Source organism: Tursiops truncatus, chromosome 12, assembly GCF_011762595.2.
Source record: "Tursiops truncatus isolate mTurTru1 chromosome 12, mTurTru1.mat.Y, whole genome shotgun sequence".
NCBI lineage: Eukaryota > Metazoa > Chordata > Mammalia > Artiodactyla > Delphinidae > Tursiops > Tursiops truncatus.
In genome coordinates, this window is record NC_047045.1 from 63,713,558 (window position 1) to 63,721,940 (window position 8,383).

Sequence of the window (8,383 nt, forward strand, 5' to 3'; positions counted from 1 at the left end):
CCCCCCTTGTACAACTGTGCAGTGTTGTGTAAAAGAAGAAACCAACACCATAGAGACTCTGGTCTCTTGAACACTAGTTAGGTTGGCAGTGTCTCTCTGTCTTTCACCATAGCACTTACTTTTTAGTGGGTATCTGTTTGTAGGCTGTGTGTTTTTAGATCCAATGTCAGACGAACTAAAGCTATACTCCAATAATGCCAAAAAGACAATTATAAACATGACTTAATTGGCGTAGTGGGTTTTCATGCAAATGCGTTGTGCCATTACCAGTTTCAGATCTCAACGCCAACTTTCCCTAGATGCCTCAGAGTTTAGCCTCAGTGGAGCTGAACTGCGTTACGCGGCAGGCAGAGCCAGGGAGAAGGGTTGGGGAGGACAAACAAACACAGAAGGTATCCTCCCTCTCAAAAGTCTCTCCCTAAAACCTAAATGATGAAAAAGCCCCTGGCCCACTTCAGGAAGACACACTGAAGCTAGAATAATATTGTTCTTACGTTTGTGAAAAGAGGCACCTTAAATCATTGGAAAAGGAAAGATTATTCAACAGATCATGTTGAGACATTTGTCAGCCTTTTGGCAAAAGAAGGTCCTCCCAACCTACCATTAAATTCCCGGTGGCTGACACCCAAGGACACATGTACACAAATGCACACACACAAGTACACACACACACACACAGGCAAAGAAATCTAACTGTATACATACCAAAAAAAAAAAATTAGCTGAATATTTGATCACTGGTGGTGAAGGGACTCTAAGAGTCATGTAAGAAATCCCAAGGAAAATGATGACAGACGTGATCACATGAAGATATTAAACTTAAGAAGAATGTAAGATGAAAAAAAAGAAAGAAAGAATATGAGATGAAAATACAAACATCTAAATAGAGGGGAAAACCTTCAACGAATATCATGATAATAATTTAACAGCTTTAAAACACAAAGAGTTTATAAAATGTGATTACAAAAACATGAAAATTCCAGAATAAAAATGGGCAAAAGACTCCAGACAATTCATAATAGAGCAAATATAAATGAGTTTAAAAATAGATGAAAACATCTCACTATTTAAGGCAAAATTGAAACAGCAGAAGGGAACCTTTCTCACTACCAAGTTAGCAAAACATCATTTCTTTTTCTAAGAGTGCTGATAAGAGTACAATGAAACAGGAAATTTCATTCACTACTAGTAGGAGTGTAAAACTTTCTGGAAAGCAATCTGTCTTTTCTCAAGAGGGCTCAAAGATGCTTATGTCCTTTGACCTAGTAATCTTACTTCCAAGAACTTATCATCAGAAAGTAATTTAAAAATTACAAGATATGGACATATAATCACTACTTATAAAAACCAGAAGCACCCAAAAATGTCCACTACTCATTTCAACATCTTATTGAACACCTAATATGTGTCAAACGCTGAGCTGGAACAGAATCCAAACACAAAACAGACGTGGCCCTCATCCTTGCAGAATTTACAATCTGGGTGGAGATAAGCGGTTAACTGAGTAATTACGACATTTGCTACCAGACCTCAGAGCAGAGAGAACCTAACCAGAGGAAGTGACATTTAAACTAAAATGTGAAAAGTGTGTGAAGTTCAGCAGAAGACAGGGATGATAGAGGGAAGAGTGTTTCAGCAAAAGAAAACAGCATATGCAAAACCTGGAGGAAAAACCAGCTAGAGAGCTTGGGAGTTCAGCAGGGCTGGGTCAGCCGGGCAAGGAGAGGTGGGCGGGAACCAAAGGGCGACAGGCTGTAAATCACGTTTAAAAGTTTAGATTTTACCCGGAAGGCACTGGTTTGATAAATTATGCCACATTCATTACATGAAAATATGACCTATTAAGAGACTAGTTCCCACGGTGTTCTATCACCTGAGGAGGCTCAGAAGACTACAGAAGGTGATTTTAACTCTCTTCACCTCCTCAAGGACATGGAAGTCTCCAGTTCCAGGCTTTGCTTACCACCCTCTCCTTGGGCAATTCCCACCCTTCCCTTCCCAACTCATCTAAGAGGGTCTTTGTGTTCCTGAGTAACAAGAAAGAGTACCAAGACTATTTGGCACAATAGGACCTAGTAGGAACCTGGAGAACCTGGAACCAGGAAACTGGAATCGCTTTCCTGGAGAAGGGAGAGACAGACATGAGGGAGTAACCCCCATCTGGGAGAAGAGATCTTTCCAGATGGGAGAATGGCTGTGATGTTGCTAAGGGAAGGAAGCTAAGTTTTAGGTACCAGGTCTTGAATTCATTAATAAAGACGTGAAAATCTCCCCATCACGAGGACAGCCCCACTTCTGAATGCACCACTAGGGCATGGCAAGGAGCAAGGGCATGACAGTCAAAGTAGACTGAAAACCAGAAGACCACACTCCTGGTTTTAGCCTGTGTCAGGCTCCAGGATGATGATGATGATGATGATGTGTGTGTATGTTCATATCTTCAGGAGAACAGTAGAACCATCTCAAAACACAAGTGAGGTTAACTTTTCTAAAGAACCTTGGTGAGTATGGTCAAGACAGACCTTTGACTAAGAAACGAGGAAATCTCTGATCCATACAGCATGATCATGAAAAAATAAAAGAGAAAAAAAAATGTTGATCCTCTGTTACAAATAAGATAAACATTACATAACCAATAATAAATTATTTATGAAGAGTTTGTAAAAATTAAAATTAAGCAAAAGAAAAAAATGACAAATTATACAGAGTATATTGTCAGCTTTGCTTAAAATACACACACACACACACACACACACACACACGCATGCACACACACACACACACACACATGCACACAGAGTCAACAAAATGCAAGAATATACTCCAGGCTTTTAATGGTGGTTATCTCTGAGTGACATTTTTTTCCTCTGCTTTAATGCATTTCCAAATTACTGGATAAGCATACTTTATTTTTATAAATGTTTGTTATATATCTTAATCATTTTAAAATGTTAAGATCTTAAGAGAATAAGCCTAGCTCAGTGCTTAGCCCATAGTAGTACTACATAAGTAATATTCATCAATAAATGAAGTGAAACAACTTCACTGCAAGAGTGTACACAGAGTGTGAAAACTATTCAAATGTTTTTGACCTACAAAGTGTGCATGGGCCCCATTGACTCTGACCAATGACTTACCTGCTATTGTTTTCCTGTTTGGGGGCATCAGATGAAAACAAAGCTAATGCTGCTCCTTTGCTCTCAGCAAACACAGAAGAAAAACTACAAGGCATTTATTGCTTTAAAATCTTCATGTCTGTAGCCTCGTCACTACTGATTTTTCAGGCCTGAAGAACGGGGCCTGAAATTTCTACTTACTTTCTTTTTTAGATTACGAGTCATATGAAAATTTAGCCAAATTAATTAAGAATAATCTATCCAAAAAAATCGAAAACTTTACTTTCAGGATCCTCTTAATCTAAGCTAAAGATAAAAAAGCAGCATGAAGGTGCTGCTGTTACCTGGTTAAATTTGACAACTGTGAGACGTATGGATGGTAGTCTACAAGTTTAGAAACAGGAAACAGCGCTTGCAGCACTTGCCATGGGGCGTACTCACCGAGAACGTGGCTGTGTAGGAAGCCAAGATCAGAGGAGTAGCACAAAGGCGGTCTTCGACAACAAAACAGTTTATGGTGAGAGGCAGTGATGTGAGATTGTGTTTATGTGAACACACAAGCCCTCTCAACCCACGTCTGGTGCCTGGAGTGTTTTCTTCCTCCCCAACAACTTTATTGTCAGAGGGCATCGCGTTATTAATCGCGGAAGCATGTCTGTGGCTAGTAACGTATCAAACAGAGGTCTTGATACGATCTGCAGCTTATCAGTTGATTAGGTTTCACCCGCAGGAAAAGCCTGGCCGCAGCCTGCCACAGGCCTGCCAAGCATCTTGTACAGAAGAGTCCTTGTCGCAACCCCGGCGGGAGTGATGTAAGCCAAAAACACACCTGATTCCATCGGCTCTCCATAGCAACAGGGCTAGATACTGAAGATCAGCAGAAAGAGGCTGACCCTGTGACAGAGGGAGTTTTCGAGGGCAATGCGTCAACAATACCCCAGCGACAAATGTTTGTTATGGCGATAGACGGGGATGCACAGCATAGCAAGGCTGCCAGAAGAATTTGCATAGGGAATACAAGATTCCTGCCCCGGAAGAAGAAACAGAGAAGATATAAAGGTCCCTGGAGGAAGAAGGCAAATGGGCATCTGCTGAGTTGGAGCCTCTCTTCTATTTATCGGATTAACAGAATACTTCCCTTCTAAACATCCCAACACTTGTACAGAACTTCAGATCTCTGCCATTTAAGCTTGTCAGTTGTAAGTAAAAGAAAGCTGCAGGAAAACTAAATGAGAGAGGAAGGGAGTCATCTACTGTGTATCCTTCCCCAAGGCAAGATGGGTCCCCGACCATCGGGGCTCGGACAGTTTTCTTTTGACCTTTATTAGAAGCTGCTTGAGATTTTTTTGTTGGCTTATTTGCTTGGGTGTCTATCTCCCCCACAGTTCCTGAGGGCAGTACTAAAGTCTCTATTTCATCTTTGTATCCATGGTACCTGGCATAGAACAGAAGCTTGATCAATATTTACCAGTTGCTCGTGGTGATGGTTGCATGAAGTACAGCTAAGGGATGGGACATTCTCCTTCTAGCCTTAGACAGATGTGGTAGTCTCTGGGAAGTTCCCGCCCAGATCCTGGACTCTCTAGTCAGGTTAGTCAAGAGGTGGACTTCTCCTGGTGTCCTCTGTAAGAGAGGCAGGCAAGCCTGACAGTTTACAGCATGAACTCTGGAGCCAGATGACCCAGATTAGAATCCTGGCTCCACTTCAAGCTGTGTGAGCTTGAGCAAGTTACTTACCTTCTCTGTGCCTCTGTGAGGATGAAATGAACTCATTAGAATGGTGCCTGGTTCCCTAGAAGAGCTCTTTTAAGTTTAGTTGTCATTATTTCCAGTATTGCTGCTCAATCTTAGGAAGAGAAAATTCCAGGGGATGAGAGACTTTGGCTTCAAATTTTGAGTTTTACATGCAACCCTGCAGTCTTATCCCCTGGGAGTCCCTTCCTGGATGGAAGATGAATCAGGTATCTAAGCTTTTCCCCTAAAGCTGTCAGTTAAGCCACTGCTAATCCCCAGGAGTACCTCTGAGTTCCTCACTAACTTCTGCAAATGTATAGTTAAGTCACTTGAAAAGAAAAGATAAATGGTCCAGACCAATCAATCCACTGTAACTGTACGTGAGCTACGCAGTTTGCCCTTGAATTATTATTATCTCCTTACCAGGTGTGATCGCTACTTATTATCTAGAGCCTCGCCAGATACTATGGCAGGAACTGTAAACAACCAGCACCCAAAAGACTGGGGGGACCTAAAGCCAAGTTGGAGAAACAACGTGAATATTGGGTGATTAACAAACATACAGGTGCAGTGATAGAAATGATACCTTTCTAAAGAAGGGGTTTATCATATAACATGCTGCTTCCTGAGGGCTTGCACTTGTAGAATTGCATTCCCTTCTGCTGTGTCATCTTTTTTTAATATATCTAGCTATTGGTCCTGGTTACTTTTTTTTTTTTTCTTTCTCTTTGGACCAAAGTAAGCCTTAGAGTACTGACTTCTGGGGCCCAGTAACTTAGAGGTTAGAGTGATGAGAACTTTACGTGGAGAAGTAATTTGCATGTATGAGTTAGGAAGGTGTTTTGCAGGTATGTTACAGGCTTACTTTAAACCATTTAACTTATGCTCCAAAGTAACTAATTTAATGTTGGTAGTATAGCAAATTATGAATAGCTTTAATTGTATGTTTAAAGTCATATGTTCACAAGCTTAAACCTGGATATCAGAATTTAAGCAATTCTTGAAATGTATGAATGTCTCCTTAATATACTGATTACAATGCAAAAAAATAAAAAATAAATAAATAAAGTAAAAAAAACCCCAAACATCCAGGTCCAGAGAGTGGTTGTGTTATGCACCCTCCCCCAAGACACACACACACCGTGAGCCCACGGTGTTCCAAGGACACGTTAAAACTTAAATGATACCTGGGGAATTTGATAAAGTTCACTCTCAAAGCCAGTGAAATAAGGTCATCCATAACTTCAAACCAGCAGCAAAATATTGCCTCTGGGGAAAGGACTCTGACTGTCCTTCATTTCAACCACCTTGAGCAGATTCTCTTGGAACTGCAAAAAAAGAAGGCAGGGAAAGAGAGAGAGGGGCCACCATGGTGATGATTTCCAGATGAATAGAGTCCAAAGGTTGAAAATTTCTGCTAAGAATATTAAGTCCTTACAACAGTCGCCTCTTTTATCCAGGATTGTATTCCTACTGCGGGGCTGCAGTGTGATAAAGTAAGAGGATCAGCTCTCGGTTTTCCCTGTTATCATATTACAAACATATGGTACATTTGTCACAACTAATGAACCAATATTGACGCAGCGTTCTCTTGATTTTTCCCTAACGTCTTTTTTTTTTCTGCCCCAGGATCCCATCCAGGACACCACATTACATTGAGTTAACTAATATCTCCTTAGACTCCCCTCAGCTGTGACAGTTTCTCAGACTTTCCTTGTTTTAGATGACCTTGACAGTTTTGAGGATTACTGGTCAGATAAGTTGCAGAATGTCCCTCGATTGGTATTTTGTCTGATGTTCCCCCTGTGATGAGACTAGGTTAATATATTTCTGCAAGGAAGACCGCAATGGTTAATTGCACTATCCCATCCTATCAAGGCTGCATACTGTGACTCGAGTTCCCGCCATGAGGAGGTTCTTTGCAGGTCTAAAGTAAATCACTTTTGTCAGAGTAGTCGTTCTCAAAGGGTGCTCCCCACATCAGAAATGTCAGCATCACCTGCAACTTTTTAAAAATGTAAATTCTTGGCCCGGTCACAGGCTTACTGAATCAGCAACTCTGGGCGCGGGTCCCAGCCATCTGTGTTTGAACAAGTCATCCAGGTGAATCTGATGCACCTGAAGTTTAAGAAACACTGTGTCAGAGGCTGCCTGACACGTTTGGTTCCATGTACAGAAGAATGCTTCTCACTGCTCACCCATGGAGCCGGTGGCTCTCAATCCCACTGCATGTCATGAATAGCTATCACCACACAGCATCCCCAGAGACTCTGATTCACTGCAAGCTTACACAGGGTTGAGGGCTCCTGCATCTGGCCCTTTGTTGACAGCAGCACCCCAACTTCTACTCACACTTTCCATCCCCCCACACGCTCCTTCTTTGCCCGCCTCAGACTTCAGAAGAATGGATCAGTCAGTAGCCTGATTTCTTAGAAAACATCAAACAGGATTAAATACTGTAGAATTTTAGAGTTGGTAATAGTTATAAAGGTCAATTAGTTAAGTGATTTTAAAACTTTTTTTTTGAGCAGATCTCTTTTTTCAAAGGAAAACTTATGGGAAAACCCAATATAGAAAAAGAGAGAAAGCCTAGCTGCTCTGATGAAGGGTGAGGGGGCTGGACAATGCTTCTGGTCCTCCTGGCACAGGTGGGCCCTCACTGGCCAAGTTCAACCTTCCCAGGTGATGGTTGTCCACCTTTGCCTTGATCACCTGTAGCGATCAAAGCTTCTTTACCACTAAGCTACTTCCATTTTCAGTATAGCTCAAAGCTTTTCAAATAGTCTTCTTTCCTTTGAGCCCAGATCTGCCTTCCTATCACCTCTTACCACTAGTAATAGTCATTTTCTTGGTGCTGAAGAGAGGAGACCTAGTTCCTTTCCCACTTGAGGACTTTCCTCATTTCATAATCAAGCCCGCTGCCCCCTAAATAGGGGTTCTCAGCTCGACTCATCTGAGGAGCTTTTAAAACTCCTGATGTCCAGACTGCATTCGAAATCAATAATTCGGTATCTCTCCGGGTGGAACAAGGTAGAAGGACTTTTTAAAGTGTCTCAGGTAGATATGATGTGCAGCCCTGGCTGAGAGTGAGAGGGTGTGCCAGAACCTCCCCTGCCCAGGCAAACGTAGCCACGTCTTCTACCTGATCCTCAGTTGACACCGTTTTATAGCTTCTCACCATCCTCTTTGCTTTCTTTTCAGAGCACTGCATTGTCCGGATCCAAACAAGTCATGATAGAACGACGATTTGTATCAGCTGTTTCTGTAGACCAACTGTAGAAACTGTTAAGTGTAGGGCTGATATACTATCAAATGCTTCCTTGCCCAAGGAAATTAAAATAAAAGGTGTCTACTGCTTCATAACTCAACCAATTAAGTCCTACCCACCTGTTTCCCCTTCCCCTGAACAGGAAAGATCAGACGAGCCCTCCTACCTTTCTCTAAGCAGGCTTGGATTTGGTGAAAGGGAGCAGCCATCACCTTCACAGCTAGTATACTTGCCCTGCCTTGGTTATAGGAGAGGTAGATGGTGT